The sequence below is a fragment of the Protopterus annectens genome, chromosome 8.part0 (assembly GCF_019279795.1).
Source record: "Protopterus annectens isolate FY-2018-M chromosome 8.part0, PAN1.0, whole genome shotgun sequence".
NCBI lineage: Eukaryota > Metazoa > Chordata > Ceratodontiformes > Protopteridae > Protopterus > Protopterus annectens.
Window position 1 is genome coordinate 1,952,518,408 of NC_056741.1, and position 24,531 is coordinate 1,952,542,938.

Below are 24,531 nucleotides of genomic sequence, written 5' to 3' on the forward strand. Positions count from 1 at the left end.
CTGGACCCCTGTCTAGCAGGGTGACTGATGTGATCCCCAGGGTGAATTTTCTTTCTCCCATCCAATCGTCAAGGTTCCTTTTGAAGAGGGCCAAAGAGGCACTCTGCTTAACATGTATGGGCAATCTATTCCAGAGTCTGGGGAGTCTCTGGGTCAGGAACCTACCCCTCCAGCATGTTTTGTTTATTGTAATGACAAGGTTTAGATCCCTGGAGCATGTGGCTCTGAGGGATTTGGATTTCTTTAAGTGTAGCATGTCCAACAGCTCTGGGTTTGACATGGCCTTGTATGTTAAGCAGAGATCGCCTCTGAGTAGACGGTATGCAACAGAGTATAGCCGGAGTTTTTTAAGGTGGTCAGCATAGGGCATCTGCTTTAGGCCTGTGATTCTTTTAGTGAGGTATTTCTGTAGCCTTTCCACTTGTTGCTGATGTCTTGAGAGGTGCATACCAAACGGGGCATTGTATTCTATAATGGGTCTATTGAGGGATGAGAACAGTGGGACAATGGCCTCCTTTTTTCTGGATGAAAAGCCCTTAGTGATGAGGTGTGCCACATAAAAGGATTTCCTGACTGTCGTGGCGATGTGGTTATCGAAGGTGAGACCAATGTCCACCTGTGTCCTTACATCTCTTATCACACTTTCGGTGTTTAGTGTACTGCCACCTATATGGTAATTCACGGGTATATGTTTTTTCCCAAAGGGGATAACTATACATTTCTTGGCATTGAGCTTGAGCCCATGGCTCTGGCACCAAGCATCTGTTTCTGTAAGGCCCTTTTGTAGAGTATCCACATAATTTGGGGATTCAATAATGGCTCCCAGTTTGCAGTCATCTGTGAACTTTGTTAGCCAGAGTCCCTTAGTGTTGGCTTGTACTTCAGAGTCTTAGCTTATGCTAAATATTAGGAAATCAAGCATCATGTTATTTTGCACCAAGGAAGAAAACAACTAATATAGACAGATTAGTTATATTTACTAATGTGAAAATTATTCTTGATCAGTTTTTATATGTAAAATATAATGACCACACATTCAGTTTAAAAGATCTCACAAATAACTCTGTCATGCATTTAATCATTACACATTTTGCTGACTCCAGAAAAATCTTGGAATCTCCCTTTTATTGCCAAAGGTCATTGTTCAGACAATCTGTTCTGAAAACGTGAAAGTGCTTGTAATAAATTAACTAGACTCAGAACTAGCCAGATGACAAGAACTTATCATTGCATGTCTTTGAAAAACTCAGCTAGAACTCTGAAATAAATTAACCTTGTGACATCTTGTCTTCCATCATAAAATACTTTTGCATTTCCTATACCATATAATTGGCTACCTTACCTTGTATTCTCCCAATAGGAATATATTATCAAAATATATACATTTGATTACATACAAGAAGAACTGGAAATTATCTATACACTTACCATGTCACTAAGGACCGGAACTCCTTATCTGTATCTATCAGGTCAATACCCTCCCTCCCATCCTTTGAAAGCATTCTGAAAGACTTCCTAGCCAAAAGCTGACTCTTTTCTTGCTCAACGCCAGTATAAACTATATCCATAAATGTGAGCAAATACCTGTTCATATCTTACACCTCCTTGTTCTCTCTTCTTCACTCACTTTCTTACTTCTCTCAGTTTCTCTCCCCAGTTCTCTCTCTAAATATACCATAAGCCTGCTTTTCTCATACTTTATATTGCAATTCTTGTTTGTATTATATTAATTTACCTTTACTTTATCTATAAGCTGGCTAAATGTTCTCAAAATATTAAGTCATTGTCATATAACTTGTATCTATTCTTACCCAATGTTTTCATGTTATCTCTAATTTGGTATAATTATTTAAACCGTAGCTGTTTTTTGTATTATTTTTAAAGACTGTAAAATTATTCTTAAAATGTTTTGTAATACTTTGGAGCTTTTCTCCTCCAGCTTCCTCTGAAAATGGGCCACACAGTCATGCTTTCCAGGTGATCAAATGTCAATAAAAAAATAACAAAGAAGAAATCCTTCTGATGCTCATTGTTTTCTCATACTCTCAACCAAAAAAAACACACACACACACACACACATATATATATATATATATATATATATATATATATATATATATATATATATTAAATTAATTGGTAAATTTTAGATTTAAAGCATTGCCATTAACATTTATTTAACAATGCAACATGAGACTTTTGGGTCCAGTGTTTCTACAAGTGCAAAACCATTTACTTCACTGCCAGCCCTGTGTGTGTGTGTGTCCTGTCATGTCAGTTCTATTCGCTGCTATACTTTGTCACCACTCTTATCTGATATCTCAAAAATACGTCTCACTCATGGATTTTTTTATTTACCGCTCTTCTACCCAAGCTTAATTTCTTCATACTGTATTGCAAAACAGCATACTTGCAATGCTGTAAATTTGTTAGTAGCATGCAGGACTATAAATATTTAGAAAAAGCATGATTACTTTCTTAGCATTGCGCATCTTATATCTTACAGTGTAATTATGTCACTATTTCTGCTGTTCATGTGTGCAAAAGTTGCATTATCATGGAATATTACACCTGATCCTATCCGCTATAATTAGCATCAGGATATTTGCTTTTACATGTACTCTTTCATGAAATTAACTGCTTGTTGTCATATTCCTTTATCTGAAGGTGTCACTGTGGAACCTTTCTCCTCCAGACTCCTCCAAAAGTGGACATCTGTCTAGTAAGACAACCCAGAAAACAAAATGCAAGCAAACCAAGCATAATACACAGAGCTTCAGACAGAAGGGTTGAGTATGTTACGACACCTGTTGCTGATGTACAGGTAGTAGCTTAGTAGGAGTACGACATGTAATAGATTGTGTTACAGCCTTGAACATTTACTTTTAACCTGCTTTATAGTAACAGTGTGATGTACAGGAGTACACATACTCTAACACATTTATTTTATTTATCCGTTGTTGACCAGATTAGTCCTGCTAGGCTAGTACCCTCTTTTCAGGGGAGACCCATGGTGGTATTTATACTATTATGGGTAATTTGAGCAGGGCACCAGGGAACTTCCCCTAATTGTTGGAGCTGCTACATGGCACAGGATGGCTCCTACAGCAGCCAGGACTACGACTAAGGGAAGCAGCATGGAGAAGGAGAGAAAAGCTATGGATGGTATGGATATGGAAAATAAGAATTTGGAGACAAATTTGTTCAGTATGGAGCTTCAGAATGTAAATAAAGATTCCTTTGTGGTAGATGTCACAAATGAGCAATGTTTAGCTGTTTCCATGGAGAGGGTGGTAAGCGAGGGCTTGCAGATGATGTTCTGATAAAAATAATTGAGCAGGATGATCCAGGTGACTGTTCTACTGTTTCATGGGGTGAGATGCCAGATAACTTTTTTTGGAAGTAGTGAGGATGGTAATGTGGAAAAGGAATCAGGTGATGTGGCAACAAAGAATGTAGCAGTTAAAACGTATGCAGCAGCGACAGAAACTAAAAGAATAACAGAGCAAAAAAATGAGAAGGTGTCCTTTTTCTGTCAGCTCTTAATGCAGTAAGTAAAACTGTAAGTAAAACTGTTTTTGAAAAGAGAAGACCAACTATAAGAATAAGAACAAAAAATGACACTTTAATAGACAGATATGTATGGGACAATTTCATAACTGTTCTGGGTTTTAAAACTCAAGAAATTTTATCTTTTTACACATATTGAGACAGACACTTTTTGTGACTTAGCATTTGAAACTGATGGTGACATTTCTGGAATTGTGTAACAAAAAGGACACTTATCTGTGGAACAGTTATTTGTTTTCTGCTAGTAACTTAAATGTTAAATGTTACTTTGCAGTTTAGATCTGATGAACTGGAAGAAGAAGACGAAGGGTCTGTGTGAAACTGTTGAAAGCTAGAGATGACAGCAAGTTATGGAATGGAGGGCAGAGGTTGGAAGCCAGTTTGAAATGTGAAAAAAAACATGGTTAACACTTGCCAAGTGTTATTTTTGTGGCTGATCTCAGATGGACATTAAGATATGCTTGCCATCTTAATCATGTTTCTTTTATGGGGACCTTTTCTCATTTAATTAATGACTGCTTCAAGATACAATGCAACCAGTGTGGGGAGGAAGGACATAAAGCAGGAAGATGTGTGCCTGAATGCAGGTTTGGAAGGATTGTCAAGAACAAACACTAAATAATGGAAAAGAAGAGGAAGGGAAGAAAATGCATGCAAAAGGACAACGAGGGGCTGGGGAGAGGGAGAAGTAAGTGAAGAAGAAACTGTAGAAGAAGAAGAAAAATAAATGGAGGGGAAAATGAGGAGAGAGAGAAACTGCATGCAGGAAAAGAGATTAGTACTAAAGTTTTTTTTGAAGTTCTAGCCAATGAAAAATCTGATTCTGAGGATCAAGGATTATTTATGTGTAAACGGAGGAAAAATATTCAGTTGGGGAGGAAATAGTAAAAATAAGAAAATTAAAATTTAAAAATATTTCCCCTAAACTTAAAAAGGAAAAGCAGCAAGTTTAGAGTACATTTAGCAAGTGTGAACAGTATTATTAACATCATAAGAAGGACAGAGATACTGGAATGATGTGTTAAATGTGATGTGGATACTATTTTGTTAGAGTATTTGATTATTATTTATTTATTTGTCTTTATTGACTATGAAATGTTTGACTGGTAAAACCCATTTTTGGTGGAGGCCTGGGTAGAAAAGTCCACATTTAAGTAACTCATGATGTACATTTATAACTGCTGGGTAAAACATCTGTACATGAGCTTATTTACATGATTTTTAAATATTTCTTAAATGAGTATAGCTTTTATAACACAAAAAAGAGAGAAATTAACATAAATTGGCTAATTATTGAATAGAAAAATAAAATAGCAGTTAATTTATTTATAGCATGATGGCTGCAGGGAAAAAGATCAAACAGGGTTGTTTCTGAAGTTAGTAATAACCTAGCTTAAAACTAATAAGAGAGAAATGAAAGGAGAAATTATGGAAATGAGCATAAAGATAAAGGGACAGAGGAGGAATAGTAGTTAGTGGTAGGGTGTGAGAGAAGGAGGAAGAGTAAGAGTTTAGGAAATTAGTGCAGTATGAGGAGGAGTGATACGGTACCAAAGATTGGGAAAGTGGCTGTAAGAGTTGAAGAAATGTAATGTGAGTAAAGCTAGCCAGGTGAGCAGGAAGAACAGAACCATCTTTGGCATAGGCGCTGTTTAAGCAATGTTTTGAAACTATTTAAGTTTTCTATCTATTTTAACTGTGTAGGGATTTCATTCCAGAGTTTTGACACATAATGGGAGTAGCATACATCTCAACCTCTTAGTGTAAAAAATCAGGACAGAGACTAAATTAATGGGGAGACAAAGGCCAAAAAATGGGGACAAATGTTAAAATATTGTTCTTATAAATGTAGAGAGATTATAGAACAAGAAGATTTGTGTTAGCATGCATTTTATGAAGGGTCTGAAGTCTGAAACAAAAATGTCTGCTATTTTTGAGTAATTTCAAGCTTCAAAGATTTGCCTGAAAACCACAAATGCTATGAGGAACAAACCCAAAATATGAGGCAAAAATCTGGATGTTCTGTGAAATCTGAACAGTTGAGAGGTATGGAGTAGAGAGAGTCTCCAGCAGTGTTGAATATCTTACTGATACATAGTAAGAGTTTATTGCTACAGTGAAGGTCTCTAGTTGGTGAACAGTACAGTATAGTATTTTGTATTGGTGGTCATTTGTCTGGAGAGTATAATAGGTTGTGGGCAATGATTAGTTGTAAGTATGTCAACTGGTTTGCAAGGTCAAGATAGTTTAATTTTTTAATGCAAGGCAGTGGTGTGTTTTATAAGGTTGGGTGGTTGCAAATTTGCCTATTTTGTAGTAGCAGGAGGCTAGTTTAGTTTTATATGTAGCGTTGATATTTGTAAGAAAAGAGCAAGCATATAATATAGAAGGAAGGACGTATGCTGTTGGTGAGGTAATCCTTGCTTTAGTGGTCAGGTAGTGTTTAGCCCCATATAGGGAGCCACATTTTTGGTGAGTTTACTTGATGGAATGAAGTATGTGATAATCAAATCTGAGGTTGTCATCTGTTATGTCTACAAGAAGTTTAGTTTGGCTTATGGTTTCTATTTTTGTGTTATTACTTGAGGTAATATTTATTTATTTATTGCATTTGTTAACCGGGAAAGTCCACTGGGGCTAGAATGAACCCATTTTCAGTGGAGGCCCGGGGAGAAAAGATCCACAATAATTACAAACAATTATACAACAGCCCCCTCTCATTAATATTCAAAAACGTGCATGCTGATTGGTCAGCGTGCACATTGTAAATCAGTTATAGTAATGGAAAAAAGGTCCAGTTGCCCGGACTTTTTCCATTACTATAACTCTTTTTTTAAGCAACGGAGAACGCAAGATCTCCGTTGCTTCATACTGTCTCGCTATGTTAAACGAGTTTAACATAGTGAGACAGCTTTAAAAAAGCAATGGAGATTCTCCGTTGCTTTTTTTTAAAGCTGTCTCGTTATGTCAAACTCCTTTAACATAGCGAGACAGTTTGTAAAAAGCAACAGAGATCTTGCTTTCTCCGTTGTTTTTTTCAAAACTGTCTAGCTATGTTAAATGGGTTTAACATAGCGAGACAGCTTTAAAAAAGCAACAGAGATTCTCTGTTGCTTTTTTTTAAAGCTGTCTCGCTATGTTAAATCCATTTAACATAGCAAAACAGTTTGTAAAAAGCAACGGAGATCTTGCTTTCTCCATTGCTTTTGCCCACAGCTCTGATGTACTGCGTAGGCATATACATACACAGTACATCAGAACTGCCGCAGAATACCAGACAGCTGCGGAAGGGCAGGAAGGAGGCATTATACAATGCCATTATTTAAGAAAAGTAATTATTTTTTTTCTTAAATAATGTCATTGTATAATAGCAATAACTCACTTCTGGGTGTGGGTAATGCTGGATTTACCCACGGTTGGCTTTGTCTGGCCACTCGGGCTTCGCCCTCGTGACCAAACCACACCAACTGTGGGTAAATCCAGCATTACCCACACCCAGGCGTGGGTTAGTGCTATATTAATACATATAAAATAGTAATACACATAAGAATAACAAGCAGTAGAATTACAATCAGGGTAAAATAGACTTAATATAAGGCGTACATACTAACACACATTAGTGTGAAATATATCTGCAAGGATCATAGCAGAGGGAAGTTAAATTCAGTGTAAGAATAGAGGGCGAAGGAGGGAAAAAAGTAAAGCTAATGTGACAGAAAGTAGTAGGTAGGCAGAGAGATGGGAAAGGAAATGATAATAATAGAAAAATTAAAGTGAAGCACAGGAAAGGTAAGTCAGGTGTTGTGGTTGTTTATTTGTGTACAGGAGCATAAGTAATGAGAGGATAGATGTAGTTTGAGGGATTTTTTTTAAAGAGGGCAGGATTATAGATAGTCCTGAGTGCAGGGGGGAGATTGTTCTATGCCTTGTAGAGTGTATAGGAATACAACATATGGCCGGCTGATAACTTGGGTTTCTCAATAGACAATAACATTTTGTTTTCTAACCTGAGGTGTTGGTTAGGATGGTATATGGTCAGTATGGAGGAGAGGGAAGGACAGGTTTTGGGGTGATAGATGAACTTGTGAGCTGTAGTTAATTGTAGAAAAGATAGATAGTGTGGGAGTTCTAGCCAATTTAGTTGAAGCAGAGAGGAACAATGATGGGTAGAACAGGAAATTAGTAGCAAATTTAGCAACTTTGTTGTAGCAAGAGTCAAGTTTTGTTCTCAAGGAAGACTGAAGATTGGTCAAGATGGGAGCACCTTATAGCAAAGTAGGAAACAGGAAGGAAGAGGCCAGGACCTTTTTAGCAGAGAGGCTAAGAAGATAGTTGTGTCTATATAGAGCACCCATTTTTTGGTAGGTTTTTTAAATGTTGCTGTAGATGTGAAGGTTGAAAGTTAAATTTTCATCAGTGATGACACCTAGTAATTTGGTACTATGGATAACTTCAATGATAGTGTTGATTTGAGAGTGAATGGAGAACAGAGACCTGTCAACAGGGTTGGCTTTATTGGGGGTAAATATTAAAAGTTTTGTTTTATTGGGGTTGAGGATGAGATGGTTCTGGGACATCCAGGTTTCAGTGCAAGAAAAAGCTTCTTGGGTGAGATGCTGTAGTGCAGTGGCAGATTTAGAAGAGCAGATGATAGTGGAGTCATCAGCATATTGGATAATGGTAGTATGGGTAAGAGTGGTATGAAAGTTATCAACAAATATGCTGAACAAGAGGGGAACCAGTACTGAACCTTGGGGAACACCCATATTAGTATTTAGGAAAGAGTAAGAGGAGTGCTGCCATATAGTGGATTGCTGCCTATTACTGAGGTAATTAGTAAACCATTGCAGGGTAAGGGCAGATAGGTCAGAGAGTTAAGTAAGCAGAAGGGAATGGAATATAGTGTCAAAAGCCTTTGATAAATCAAGAAAGAATGCTGAAACTAAGGAGCCAGCATATTGAGCTCTGTTTCTGGTATCCAAAAAGGAAATGAGGGCAGTGTTGCTGCTATGTCCAGGCCTAAAGCCATGTTGAGTGGGGGAGAAGATTTTGTGTTTTAAGCCATGGTGGTGCAGCGGTAGTGTTGTTGCCTCACAGCAAGAGGTTCTCCCATTCGATTCTCTGCGGGAGCGCCTTCTGTGTGGAGTCTGCATGTCCTCCCCACGTTTGAAAGACATGCATAGAATGGGCGTGTCTTCGTTGAAGGTTGGGCATCGAGCTGGCACTTCGGCACCTGTAAAAAGTCTACTGACAATCATTAGCGGACCAGAGTTCCGCTTTGGCGACCCCTAACCAGGAAAAGCCAGAAGAAGAAGAAGAAGAAGAACCAGATGAGAGAGCAACTGAGAATGAATAGATTTCTCTAGTATTTTTGAGATGGGATAGAGAATAGCAATAGGATGGAAGTTAGGTATGTTAGAGTTATTGCCACCTTTACGGAGAGGAAGGACAAAAGCCTTCTTCCAGATATCAGGTATGTAAGATTCTTTAATGGATCTATTGAGGAGGATGCTAATGGGATATGCAGTGGAGGAAGCTGAGAGTTGCAAGTATTCTACAGCTAAGTTATCTGGGGCATTGGTACAGGGTTTGAATTTGAGAAGAATTTTGTTCATGGTAGAGGTGGCTATGGGTGAAGGTGTGAAACGGGGAAGAGGATTAGAAGAGGAATGTGCTAAATAAAGGTGTCACTGGTGGGTCAGTGTTGATGGGTGGGAAGCTGGAAGTAAGTTTAATGATGGTGTCAGTGACGTATGTGTTAAAGAGTGAGGCTAGCTCAGAGGGTGTTTTTTCTGGGTTTGGGCACGGGTTATTATTAGTTCCTGGGTGAAGGGAGTTGATAGCTCCCCAGAACTTTTGGGATTTAGTTTATGTTGTTCTTGAAAAGCTTGGAAATATTCTTTTTTTGTTTGTGATAACTAAGTGTTTGGCCTGATTGTGAAGTTGTTTATACTGTGTGAGGTTAGAGAGTGTTTTTTTTTTTTTTTGCCAGGCTCTCCAGACTTTGTCCCTAGCAGACATAACTCGCTTTGTGGATTTTGTAAGCCAAGTAGTATGTTTTGCCTTGATCCTCTTTAGGGGGATTGGGACAAGACTGTTAACTACCTTAAGAAATGTAGAATTAAAATATTTTACAGCTTCATTGAGTGGGAGAAATTTAACAGGGGTCCAGTTAGTGTTATGCTGACATCATTGAATGTATTTGGGGAGAAATGGGCTAAATCTCTTATGAGTCGATAATGGTGTATGTTTGGTATGGAGATGGGCTTGCATATTATGAATACAGGAGAGAAATCACTGATGTTATTTGGGAGAGTCCAGGAAGAGGAGATTCTTTCTAGGTCAGAAACCAAGATCCTATTCAAGACTGAGCCTTTGTTTTTCTTACTGTCAGGTCTGGTAATGTCAGAGATTAGCTGAGTATAAATGCGGAGGTTAATATCAGTGGAGGGGTTGTTATTGGAAATATCATGTCAGTTAATATTAACATCACCTAGGATAATGGTTTCATTGTTTTATATTGTTGGTTTTCCAGGCAAGAATATCTTCAAGAATAGGAATATTATTTATTGGGGGGAATGTAAATAACTGTAATGCATAGGGTTTTGCAATCATTACATTTTAGGAAGGTAACAAGTAACTCTGCAGTGGAAAAAAGGAGAATTGGTTTAGAGTATGGGGTAACAGTAAAGATGTTTGGGTATAATAAGGCAGTGTTTCCACCTTTTTTATGTAGTCTGTCAGTTCTGAGTCAGGAGTACTTAGCAGGTAGAAATTCAGAATCTTTGATGTATGGTTTTAGCCAGGTTTCAGTAATGGCGGTAAAGTCTGGATTATGTTGATTTAACCATGCATGTAGTTGGGGAATTTTGTTTCTAATGCTCTGAAGATTAATTGTAGTGACATTTAGGGATTTTGTGGAACTAGGGGAGATATGAGAGGTAGGAGAAGAGCCAGGGTTAGAATGTATGTCACCACAGAGGAGTAGATTATTGAGGACAAGGAGTTTGGTAGGTAAAATCTTCTTTTTTGGGATATGAAAAAACTGTTGGTTCTGATTGTAAGGAAGGCTGTGGTGTGAGGAAAGGATGATGAGTTTCTTTTGTAAAATCAGGTCAGTTTTATAAAGACTAGAACAGGTTATGGAGTAACTGGGAAGGGTGTGATTGTGAGATGATGTGGGAGGGGATGGAGTAGGAGGTAGGTAGACTGTGTGAAATGAAAGTCTAAGTAGGAGCAAGAGGTAGACAGTAACTGTGAAAAGAAAGATGTTGAATATAAAAGACATAGCTAAGTAATGTTTAATATCTGAGCTTTGGCCAGCTAAGATCTACCTGAAATCAACTGGCCATATAAGTGAATTTAAGTACACTTTTATCTGCTTTTTTTCATATATTACTGTATTTCATTTATTTATTTGTGTTTCTCACTGAATATTAATTCAACTGAAGTTGTGACTGTCTCTCTACAGAGTACTTGTTAGAATTTCTGTGTAGCCATTGATAGTATTGAGGGGTAGTTTCACCTCATCACTGATATTCTGTCCTGTCTTATATAAGTGGTACATTTTGGGTTATCTCTGCTTAATATCTTGAGCTTTGGCCAGCTTAGATATACCTGAAATCAACTGGACGTATAAGTGAATTTAAGTACACTTTGATCTGCTCTTTTTCATATAGTACTGTATTTAATTTATTTATTTGTGCTTCTCATTGAATAGTAACTCAACTAAAGTTATGGCTGTCTCTCTACAGAGTACTTGTTAGAATTTCTGTGTAGCCACTGATAGCAGTGGGGGGTAGTTTCACCTCATCACTGATATTCTGTCCTGCCTTATATAAGTGGTACATTTTGGGTTATCTCTGCTTAATATCTGAGCTTTGGCTGGCTAAGATCTACCTGAAATCAACTGGATGTATAAGTGAATTTAAGTACACTTTTATCTGCTTTTTTCATATATTATTGTATTAAATTTATTTATTTGTGTTTCTCACTGAATATTAACTCAACTGAAGTTGTGGCTGTCTCTCTACAGAGTACTTGTTAGAATTTCTGTGTAGCCATTGATAGCAGTGGGGAGTAGTTTCACCTCATCACTGATATTCTCTCCTGCCTTATATAAGTGGTACATTTTGGGTTATCTCTGCTTAATATCTGAGCTTTGGCCTGCTACGATCTACCTGAAATGAACTGGATGTATAAGTGAATTTAAGTACACTTTTATTTGCTCTTTTTCAAATAGTACTGTATTTAATTTATTTATTTGTGTTTCTCACTGAATATTAACTCAACTGAAGTTGTGGCTGTCTCTCTGCAGTTAGTTCCTTACCCACCCTCCCTGTTCTTGTTTTGGTGTTAATGTTGGTGGCTTTGAAATTGCCCGCCCCTCTTGTAGATTTCTATTTGGATACTCCTTCTGAGCCTGTCTCATTCACTCACCCAACTGAGTGCAGTGAGATCATATTCTGATTTCAGTCACTCCTACTGTATACAAAGAGCATTTGGGAAGGACAACCCCTGTAGCCACTTAATCCTGCTCTGTTCCCCCCTCAAAAATAAATAAATAAATAAATAAATACATAAATAAATAAAGTATATATATATATATATATATATATATATATATATTTTTTTTTTTTTTTTTTTTATTCAGCTGCTCTTACTGTAACTGTCTTAGTTGCTGTTCTGCGTGTTGTTATCTGTTCAGTCGCTCTTATTCTGCACTTATTACTGCTTGTTAGTAGCCTTCTAATTTACTGCCTTCTGGAATTGTTTTTAGTCATTTGTTAATTTAATTGCATTTATTTGAACTGTATTTGCCATAGTGTTGCTACACACTCGGGTGTGCTGGCCTGCAGTGCAACTTGAGTTGTATTTACTGCTGTTCTAGCTGCTTTTCTGTAAAAAAAAAAAAAAGTTCTAAGCTTGTTTCCTGCCTTTCCTGTAACTAGTCTAGTCCAGATACAGACTTGCTGTATCCAGGACTGTTGGTAAACTTCTGAGCCCCCCAAGCCTTTCTGTGTTGGAAGGAAGCCTTCTAGCTTATCAGTGGGAGTGGTAAGCACTAGATAGACTATCTACCATGGGAAGAGTGGGTAGGGTTGCCACCTTCGTTCACGGCTAAAACCGGAGCCACGCCACGCCCCTCGCGTCACCAGTAACCCCGCCCGCCCCACCCCCTCTCCCGCCAACATACCGCCCATTTTGTGATGTCACGACAGCATCACTCAACGGGAACGCCCTCTTTTTTCGTTCCCGCCGCCTGCTTTTGGCTGATTTGCTATGCTTTTCTGTAAGAAAAGCATAGTAAATCAGCCGATCAACGGGAACGCCCTCTTTTTTTGCTCCCGCCGCCTGCTTTTGGCTGATTTGCTATGCTTTTCTGTAAGAAAAGCATAGTAAATCAGCCGATTTACAAACTCCGATAGTCTGTTTCCTTTTTGAAACAGAATACCGGAGTTTGTACAGTGTTTTCCGGACTACCGGAGAATCAGTTTGATTTCCTGATAGTCCGGAAAAAAAACGAAGGGGTGGCAAGCCTAAGAGTGGGTTTTGACCCAGAAATTGTAGTTCATTGGCCATTTGGGCAGTTTTTCCATCTCTTTTGACTTTTTGGCTTAAAAGCCTGTTTTGCGTTTCGTCCCCGCCTTTCCTGTAACTAGTGTAATCCAGGTACAGATTTGCTGTATCCAGGACTCTTTGTAAGCTTCTGAGACCCCCAAGCCTTTCCGTGTGGGAGGGAAGCCTTCTAGCTTATCAGTGGGAGTGGTAAGCATCAGGTAGCCTATCTACCACAAGAGAAGTGGTTCCTGGCCCAGAAATTATAGCTATTGGTTGTTTGAGCAGTTTTTTTCCATCTCATTCAACTTTCTGGTTTGAAAGCCACACTTGCACCTGTTTCTTGCCTTTCCTATAACTAGCCTAGTCCGGTTACAGAGTTGCTGTATCCAGGATTATTAGTAAGCTTCTGAGCCCCACCCAAGCCTTTCTGTGTTGGAGTGAAGCCTTCTAGCTTATCAGTGGGTGTGATAAGCACTAGGTAGACTATCATCCATGGGAAGAGTGAGTTTTGGCCCAGAAATTGTAGTTTATTTGGCTGTTTGGGCAGTTTTCCATCTCTTCCAACTTGCTGGCTTAAAAGCCTGCGTTTGTACTTGTGCCCCACCTTTCCTGTAGCTAGTCTAGTCCAGGTACAGATTTGCTGTATCCAGGACTCTTTGTAAGCTTATGAGCCCCCCCCCAAGCCTTTCTGTGTTGGAGGGAAGCCTTCTAGCTTATCAGTGGGAGTGGTAAGCATTAGGTAGCCTATCTACCACAAGAGAAGTGGTTCCTGGCCCAGAAATTGTAGCTACTGGTCATTTGGGCAGTTTTTTCCATCTCTTTCAACTTTCTGGTTTAAAAGCCACACTTGCGCTTGTTTCCCACCTTTCCTGTAACTAGCCTAGTCCAGATACAGAGTTGCTGTATTCAGGACTGTTGGTAAGCTTCTGAGCCCTGCAAGCCTTTCTGTATTGGAGAAAAGCCTTCTAGCTTATCAGTGGGAGTGGTAAGCACTAGGTAGCCTGTCTACCATGACAGGAGTGGTTCTTGGTCCAGAAATTGTAGTTTATTGACCATTTGGGCAGTTTGTCTGTTTCTTTCAACTTTCTGGTTTAAAAGACCATATCTGCGCTTGTTTCCCATCTTTCCTGTAACTAACCTACACGGTAGCACTAGAAAGCCTTAAGCTGATAGAAGCCTTCTAACTTATTAGAGAGACTTTAGAGTGATTAAGTATCAGTTTTCTGTACTTTCTTGCTGTACTTAACTGTCTTCACAATTGCAGATTTTCCAGCATTTATTGTGATTTAAAAGCTTGTTTTTTTCACATGTTGTACTTATTTGACTGCTGAACTTTTAAAAAGTTGTTTTTTTGTTTACATAATTTGTTTAACTGTTGTAGGCAACACACTAAAGTGTGATAGCCTTTTCTGACCATTTGTAGTAATTTAAAGCTGTTTTAAGTGTATTATTTACTGTTTTTGCCTTATCTTTTCAAAAAAAAAACAACCCCCCCCAAAAAAAAATTCCTTGTTTCTGCCTTTCTAAGCTAGTATAGTCCAGTTTTCAGGCTAGTGCTGAATTCAGGGCTGTGATACTAGTTTCTGAGTTGCCCATACCTTACTTGGATAGAAGGGAGTTTCTCTGTTCACCTGTGAGAGAGGGGAGCTTTGAGCAGCCTATATGTCCTTGAAGAAGTGGTTCCAGCCCAGAAGTTAGTAGTTTATTGGCCATTTTGGGCTAATTTCTATCTCTTTCAATTCCCTACTACAAAAAACATGTTTGCATGGTTTTGCATGCCAGGCAGCGCCGGCTAGCTGTGGTTAAATTATTCCCAGCTCCACTAAGTTCTTCAGTCATTCCCTTGAAACTAGTCTAACTCTCAACCTAAGCACTCAAAAAGCATCCTACAGCCCAGCACTTGCCCAGACCTAATAGCAAGCACTAATATACTCTGACACTTGATTGCCCAGCAGTGCAAGGCTCTTTATTCACCCCACACCAACCAAGCAACTAAGCAGCTCACCCTACTATTCAGGCATGCCCAAAGGGCAATTTAGGTGTACTCTCCAGTCCAGCTGGTGAATCTGGGCATCCTGAGGCAATGTTACAACTGCCTCATGTACTCAGACAACCCTCTCCTCCTACTACAAAGCACTAACATATGTGAGAGATGCAATTATACAGCCAAACTGGAGGCTAAGCTGTCTTCACCTAAGACTGGAACAGACAGTCTAGAGGAGAAGGTTAACACTTGCACCACACCTTTAGCCACACATAGACCTACTAAAACAGCACTGGCAAAAAATACACATAAATACACAAAATCATACTCAGAGGCTCTAAATAAAAACCTGCAAAAGCATCAGAAACCTCCAAAGCAGACACCCAAACAACCTGTACCTCCCTTCACAAACCAGACAACACATAAAACACAAAATCAGTGTGCCGCACAATCACAGCCCTTAAGCCAAAATAACATACCTAACACACTAGCAATAGGTGACTCTATAGTCAGGCACACTGACGTCCCACTCACTAGGCTGGACAAGCAGAAGGTTACTGTTAGTTGCCTGTTGGGAGCCAGAATCCATCACATAACACAAGCACTTAGGTCACTCCAGAACAAGTACAAATATGACTCTGTCATTGTTCATGTTGGTGTGAATGACCTGAGATGTACCTCTTTGGACTACATGAAAAGAGACATGGAAGAGCTCTCTGATCATGTAGTCCAGGCTGGTATGACCCTGACCCTGAGTAGCATCCTGCCTTCACCAAGAATGATACCTCAGTATAAAGAAAAAAATGATCAATTTCAACAATTGGCTAAGCTTCTGGTGTCATTCAAAGGAGATCCAGTGTCTGTCAGCCTGGGACGACAAGCTTGACAAGCTGCGTTGCTTTACAAGAGACAGATTGCACTTATCACCCCTAGGCTTTCAAATACTGGCCAAGGCTCTTGCTGCCCCCATAGTGCCTTTTTTAGGCAAGGCTCAAAAGTCAAACCCGCCACCATAAACAGCACAATTAACAAAAAACTGAGGGTTATGCTACTCAACACCAGGAGTTTAAATCTCAAAATGCATGCGCTTGAAGCACTCCTCAGTATGGAGAACATTGACATCTGTGCAGTAACTGAAACCTGGTTCAAGGCTCCAGAGATCACCCCAGCACTACCCGGCTACACTCATACTACACATTTCGGCCAGAGAACATGGACCAAAACACAAAAGGAGGGGGTGTATCCCTATTCATTAAGGATACCTACACCTCCAGATTAGTGGCACAGCATGATACTGCTGAGATAATCCATGTGCAACTTACATTGGGCAAATCTGCAATGCAAATTGTGGCCTGCTACAAATAACCCTCCATGACCCAGGACCATCACTCCACCTTTCTGGAGACACTGGAAAACATGAAGGTCCTACTGAACACCCTGATATTGGGCGATTTCAATTATCCTATGATTAACTGGGAAAACTACTCGAGTACAAACTCCCAGGCCCAGCGCTTCCTGGAATTCATCAACTCAAATGCCCTGGATCAGCTGGCACACTCCTCTACCAGAGGTGAAAACATATTGGACCTGGTCATCACCAACATGGGCGACAGGTGTTCCACACCAGAGGTCAACCCGTCACTGGTTAGATCAGACCATAAACTAATCACTCTGGATGTCCACACCCCCCCACCATACACAACTATGCAAACTTCACATTACTTAAGACAGAGGTGGTAAGTTTCACAGCTCCCACACTAAAGGATAATGCTGCCCAAGATGCAGAAACCTTTACAAATGCACTCTATGAGCACCTACAAGGATGCATGGATCATGCCATCCCTAGCAAAACTAAGACTCACTCCTCTAATAGAAGGAAATCAGTTTGGTGGACCCCTACCATAAACAGCTATACAATAGAAGGAGGAAACTAGTTCGTAAAAAAAGCAAATCTCAAGAAGGAAAGACATCCTTGATCAGTATCAGTAAGAAACTAAGGTCCCTCATAAAATCATCTAAGGCTAACTTTGAAAGAAAAATAATCAAGGATTCAAAAGATAACCACAAAGCCTTGTTTAGCTATGTTAAGAATCTAAGTGGCAATTCGCAGATATGCACTGAACTAGTGCAAAATAGCACAAAATATACTGAACCTACTGATATTGCCAACATCCTGACAGACAGATTCAGTGCAAACATCACCCTCCCTCTCACCCCCAAAAGGGCCCACAACAATACCGGAAAAGTGTAGTGTCCCAGAAATCACAGATGCACAGGTGAAAACAGCCCTTTCAAAAGGCAAAAACACCGCGTCAGTGGGGCCAGATGGTGTCCCAGGCTGCATCTTGCACGAACTACAGAACGAACTAACCCTCCACCTAAACCCGATGTTCAACCTCAGCCTCTCCACAGGCTACATGCCCATAGAATGGTGCACAGCAACGGTTATTCCTCTCCACAAAGGAGGGGCCACAACTGACCCTGGTAACTATCACCCCATAAGCCTGACTAGCCTGGTCTGCAAGGCTATGGAACGCGCGTCATCATGGAACTCATTAACAAAGACATTGGGAACCTCCAAGCACTTGACCCGACCCAGTTTGGCTTTGTTAAGGGCAGATCATGCCTACTAAACCTGGTTGACTTCTTCAAGACAGTCACTAAGGCCCAAGATGAGGGAAAGGTGGTTCACACTGCCTAACTTGACCTCGCCAAGGCTTTCGACACCATTTGCTACTCAGGTATTACAGAAAAACTCAACAGCCTTAACATAAACCCCTATGTCATGAGATGGGTTGCCAACTGGCTTACAGATAGAACTCACATGGTAAGAATAGCGGGCTCCAGGTCCGACTCTAAACCAGTCACAAGTGGTGTCCCACAAGCCTTCATCCTGGGACCCCTACTGTTTGGCATATACTTCTCAGAAGTACAGGAAAATACAGGAGGACTATGGCTAACCAAGTTCGCTGATGACTGCAAACTGGGAGCCATAATTGACTCTCCGGCTGACACAGACATCCTCCAAAAGGGCCTTACTGAGACGGACACCTGGTGTCAAAGTCATGGTCTCAAGTTAAATGCCAAAAAATGCATAGTCATCCTGTTTGGGAAACACAAAACACCCACAAATTACCACATAGGTTGCAGCCCCCTTAATACAGAAGAGGTAATAAGAGATCTGGGGACCCAGGTAGATAGCAATCTCTCTTCTGACAATCATATTGCCAAAGTAGATAGGAAATCCTTCTATGTGGCCCATCTAATTACTAAAGGGTTCGCATCTAGAAATAAAGAGGTTATAGTACCCCTCTACTCGTCACTCATCAGACCCATCATAGAGTACAATGCCCCATTTGGGATGTACCTCACAAGACACTTCCAACAGCTGGAAAGACCACAAAAGTACCTCACCAAGAGGATTACTGGCTTCAAACATAAGTCCTATGCAGCCTGACTGAAAAAACTCCGGCTGTACTCAATGGCATACCGCTTACTCAGAGGTAATCTCTGCCTGACTTACAAAGCCATATCCAACTCAGAATTGATGGACATGCTCCACCTAAAGAAATCCAAGTCACTGTGAGCCACACACTCTAGTGAGCTTAACCTCACCACAACAATAAATAGAACATGCTGGAGGGATAGATTGCTGTCACAGAGACTCCCCATGCTTTGGAACAAAATTCCAAACTACATTAGGCAGTGAAGAGCAACATTCTGAGCCAAATTCAGGGACAGTTGAGAGGTTTGGCTATGCCTAAATTCTATAAAGCAATTTATTTGCATGTACCTCTCAACCTGTTAATGCAATAAATCTGGACAAGGCCAAATATATTGGGCGAACATATAAACAGTACTAAAAATTGCTCTTGTATAAACTGAGACAATTGATAGAACAGGTCTTACTTTAGCATGCAGTTTTCTGAAGGTTATGAAGTCTGAAACTCAGTGTGTCATTATTTAGTGACTTAATTCCTAAATGAATTTCCAGAAAACCACAAATATTATGAGGAACAAACCAAAAATAAGAAGCAAAAATCTATTCAGTCTGTGAAAATCTGGACAGTTGGGAGGTATAGTTCAGCTGGGGCTGTCTTTGAGTTTGCCGCCCTCCCCCCTCACAAAAATCATGGTCAACCGGAGCCCTCCCCCCTTGCAGCCATTCCAATGATCCATTACTTGGCTATTTCACTCCATTTACCATAAACACTAATGTGCATACTGCTTTACTTCTATGATGATCTGGATTTCATCTGAAAGTTTTATTTTGCATTTTACAGCACAAACACCAAGACATCTGCTAAACAAAGCAATGCAGTCTCACAATGAAAACAGGCTTAACATTAAAAACTTCTCTGCCCTTGAAATGCACATTCAATGAAACAGCATTGAAACCCACATTTAAAAAAAAATACATTTTGCCAGTGGCAGATAAAGATTTAACTGTGTGCTGTTTTCAAATCATAGGCCCCTTGCACATGAAACATTATCTTTGATACACCTTCCTGATTCTACTAAATTATATTCCTTGTACAATACAGTACAGTTGTTAGACAGCATTTTAATTTTATTGTTTTAAACATTTTTCCAGTAAACAATGAAACAAAATGCATGCACCAATGACAAAACTATCCAATTCAGAACATTTCCATCATAAAAGTCTACTCAACCTTCTACAGTCCACCAATATCAGTAAATACACACAGTCTCTGAAGTAGTAAAAGTCATCTAAGTAATTCCACATTAAAGAAATCTGTAACAGTGAAGAGGTTGCTTCTAGCAAACAACTTTATATGTCACTGTTTATTCATCTACAAATAAAGTGCCTCTTACCCTTGAGGAATAAATTGCCTATGTTGCATGCATTAAAAAAATAAATAAGCTAGTAATATCGCAATAGGGACTGTATGGCAAACTGATAACAGGTTCATAGTTACTACTCTAGGTATCTTTGCCAAAAAGGACTGCAGCATCCACCCACTTTACAACACAGTACAGTATCAGCAATGCATCTATCTACTGTGGGAGTAGAACCCACAGCCTTCTGTATCAAAAGCAAGTACACTACAAGTTGTGCTATTAATACAAGCAGTCTCAGAATAAGCAGCACTAAAGTTTTGTTCCCCTGCAGCTCTTAGCTCCTTGTAAAATCTACTCGACACGCAGTTGTATCTCTAAACTTTGCAGCACAAGAAATCTGGAAAAAGCCGAAATTTATTGAGTGGGGGAGACAACCAGGGACACATTTTAAACATTGTTTGTATAATGTTGGAAAGTTGCTAGAATAAAATGCTGTGTTACCACCATACATTTCACTGCCACGTCTTTAACCCAGGGGACCCTGTGCAAAACAGTCAGAGAAATATACCACTATGCCAAATCAGCTGTTTTGTAAAAGAGAGGAAGACAAACTTAAATGGCTACCATTTAGTGAATTCAGTTCTTAGCATAGCTGTCAACCTCTTGGCACAAAACACCTGAACAAAGCCAATAATGGGGGGAATACAGTCCCCAAACATATTCAATGAATTCAGTTCTCACTATAGCTTTCAACCTCTTAGCAAAAAACATGTGGACAAAGCCAGTAATGGGGGGGGGGATACAGCCCCCAAACATTCAATGAATACAGTTCTCACCATAGATAACTCTCAACCTTAACACAAAATACCTGGACAAAGCCAATAATAGGGGGAATACAGCCTCCAAACATATTTAGTGAATTCAGTTCTCACTATAGCTCTCAACCTCTTAGCAAAAAACATGTGGACAAAGCCAGTAATGGGGGGGAATACAGCCCCCAAACATTCAATAAATACAGTTCTCACTATAGATAACTCTCAACCTTAGCACAAAATACCTGAACAAAGCCAATAATGGGGGGAATACAGCCCCCAAACATATTCAGTGAATTCAGTTTTCACTATAGTTCTCAATCTCTTAGCAAAAAACATGTGGACAAAGCCAGTAATGGGGGGGATTACAGCCCCCAAACATTCAATGAATACAGTTCTCACCATAGATAACTCTCAGCCTTAGCACAAAATACCTGGACATAGCCAATAATGGGGGAATACAGTCACAAAAATAGGGACAGATTTAAAATATCCATGTTATAAACTTAGACAACTGCTAGAACAATTTTGTGTTACCATGTACTTTCTGAAGTCTGAAATTCAAATGCCTGTTATTTTTTAAACATTTAACCAGGAAACTAGTCTGACTTGGAACAAAAGACAATTTTCAGCAGAGCAGAGAGAAATGCCAATCACATCTTTGCAAGATGAAAGAACATGCAGACACCACACAGAAGGCACCCCAGCCAAGAATCAAACCAGAGAACCTGCAGCTGTTAGGCAGCAATGCTACCAGTGCACCACTACACTACAGACTTTGCAAGGAAAAATGTAGATACAGAAACCACAGATTTTATGAGGAACAGAACAAATATGAGGCAAAAATCTGTAAGTTTTTTTTTTTAGAAATGGTGGTAGATATTGAATTCAGGTCCTTGCCACCTGCATTCAAGGTACAGGGTTCAAGCCTGAGTATCTCTATCCACCACCATTTGCTCTCTCTAGCCACCAGTATATAGTAACTGGGGCATTTCACACACACACACACACACACACACACACACACACACACACACACACACACACACACACACACACATATGTCCCACCCAGTGACCAAACATGAAGCAATCCAGCCAGTGACCTGAAGTAATCCATGAATGAACCTGAAGCAACAATCTGACCAAACACCTATCCGAATGAAGCAATCCAGCCAGCGACCTGAAGCAGCAAAACCACCTGTGACACAGAGCAATCCAGCCAGCGACCAAAACCTGCTACACCTACCTCCTGAATGAGCCCATGCAATGAAAGTCCCGTGAGAGCAGCTCACCTGTCTCAGTCCTCATTGGATCTGCCTGTAGCTGAAGCAGTCCAGACCTCCTCTTCTGTGTGGTCATCACCGCACTGATTCCTGGGTGCATTTGCAGGAATGATTGCTGGGTACCTGTCTAGCTCTATCTGGACTGCTGATAAATGCAGTCTGAGGTCTTCAAATGTCTGCTCATGTGCAGAGGAGTCGGGACTTGTGCTTTTTTTTTTTTTTTTTTTTTTTTTTCTGTTTTTGTTTTTCAGTTTTAAAGATTTTTCTTTTTTTTTCCTAGGTGGGAGGGCTGCAATCCAGCAGTCCAATAGCACAAGCCACCCCTGAAAGGATATAAACATAAAGAAATTAAAAATTATCAGAAAAATACTAATGCATAATAAAAACAATGATGATACAGAAAAAGACAGAAGGATATGGAAAAATAATGTGATGAAACAATATTATTATGTAAATCCAGGGGAAAATTTTCCAGAAGAAGAGATTAAAGCCATTAAAGTCAAGAAAAAATGGTGTATCAAGATAGTAGAGTGTCAGCACTTCCTATGGAGACTGCTAATAAATAAGTTACCAGTAAATGGGAATATGTCATATAAAAAGAAACCTGAATGAGTGGGCCAGATTCCAAGAGATGCACTCAGTGTAAATCTGCCCTAATTCTGAAAGATTTGCTCTTAAACAGGCTTACTTCAGTTTCTAAAAGACCTGCTCTAATTCTGCTCTCTGTGTAAGTGGTTACTTACAGTTAGAGCAAGTGTTTCATTTTGTGGGGAGGAAGAGACAACAGGACATGTTTTTTTAAATGTAAAAGTATGGTGAAACTCTGGAAAAAGTTGTGTGAATAAAATATTTTTTGGAGAATATTAGTGATACAAACAATACAGATGACTATGATCATGTATGGTTATTATAAAAACAAGAAGAAAGAATATGTGAGAATGGTAGATAACACTGTATTTTATATAACATGGGTTATTTGAAATGAAAGACTGAATTAAATTTTGTTTAATGGGAAATGGATTTTGGCACATTTATTACAAAAAAAAGATTATGGTTGTGGAAGAAGGAATGGGGTCAATTATGGAAGAATGACAATGATGTTATAAAAATGATAAATAGTAAAAAAATAGAAATATGTATATGTGGGCTTGTAAATATGTGCATTATGTAAATGTGTAAACAGTGTGTGCGTTTTTTTTTTTATTTTGTGTAAAATAAAGGACCCCTACTCTTTTCAATAGGTATCATGGAATCTTTTATATCCATGGGAGCTACCAGCAACTCAAGCAGGTAGGACCCTGGCTTAACATCTCATACAAAGGATGGCACACTCAGGAGTACAGCATTACCCCCTCTTATGCTGTACTATAGTGTCAGCGATCAATCTACCTGGTGTGGTAATGGAACCCACAACATTCTGCACTGAAGGCACTTACCTGTTGAACCATTAACACTGCTCTCATCATGGAAAACTTGGATCAGGAGTATATGATGCCCTAAAACATTAGATCACATCAAACATTTCTGACTCCCTTTTAACTGCATTCAGTGGCACAGACACTGAATCACAGGAGGAAATAATTAGAAAGCATGACCAGTAGCTTGGGTTCTCTTACTGCAAGCATGAGATAGCCACATTATTATTTGTAATACACCATGGTTATAGGTATACATGCAGATGAAAGGCTGGTGTGGAACAGACATGAAATTAAGCCGAGTGTGTGTGCTAGCATGCTATGCAAAATATAAGAAGCAATACAAGTTAAAATTAAAAAAGAAAGTTACTTCTGTTTTAGCTTTCTTGATTAACTTTGGTTGTATGCAAGGGCAAAGGGTATAAGGGTCTCAGTATAAGACTGAAGCCGGAATAGTTTAGCCCCAGTTGTCACATATGCAAGGGTATCAGAATTTTTGCTTGTACATGTATTATCTCACATATTTAACTGTCTGTTGCAATATTCCTTTACCGAATTGTCACTTTGAAGTTTTTCTTCTCCAGAATTCTCCAGAAGTGTGCCTATATCCATTAGGACAATTCAGCATGAAGGAACAGTGCCATCATTATTACAGTGACATGAAGCACAGTGATCCTGATTTCCTTGGTTAATTAAACAGTGGGCACCTACTATGTACTGTATGTAGAAGAATTAGTTGCATGTTTAAACTGGCACTGTATGTTGGCCACAAATATTACACAGTGCTCTTTTTATATCTATAGCCCCTGAAGAAATTTATGTGAATATGCAGCTGAATAGGAGGTGACTGAAGTGACTAAGAGAGCACCACCAGTGTGCATTTAGTTCATGCAGTCTTCCTTTTAATATTAACAATAAGCGTCTATATTACATAATCGAACCTTTAAAAGTTCGAACGTCATATGGTCAACACCATATGATCAAACTCTTAAAGGTTCGAAAATGCAATAAAAAAATAAACCAAAGAAAAAAACCTACCTGAATGGTTTAAGCAGGGGGGCAAGTCCCCCTGCAATCCCCACGTGGGGGGCTGCACCCCCA

At 39.4% G+C, this 24,531-nt stretch overlaps 1 protein-coding gene across 3 annotated transcripts in view; it reads right to left on the reverse strand.

Moving 5' to 3' along the window:
- The window catches only part of LOC122809755 (carbohydrate sulfotransferase 5-like), a 283,569-nt gene that overhangs the window by 160,427 nt on the left and 98,611 nt on the right, over positions 1-24,531 (reverse strand). The window contains exon 1 of one of the 3 annotated variants that reach the window (XM_044081477.1): positions 22,025-22,226. The exons of the other annotated variants lie outside the window; for them this stretch is intronic. The gene's annotated coding sequence lies outside the window, so the exon portion shown is untranslated. Of the gene's footprint in view, positions 1-22,024; positions 22,227-24,531 lie in introns of those variants that run through there. 3 annotated transcript variants of the gene reach the window in all.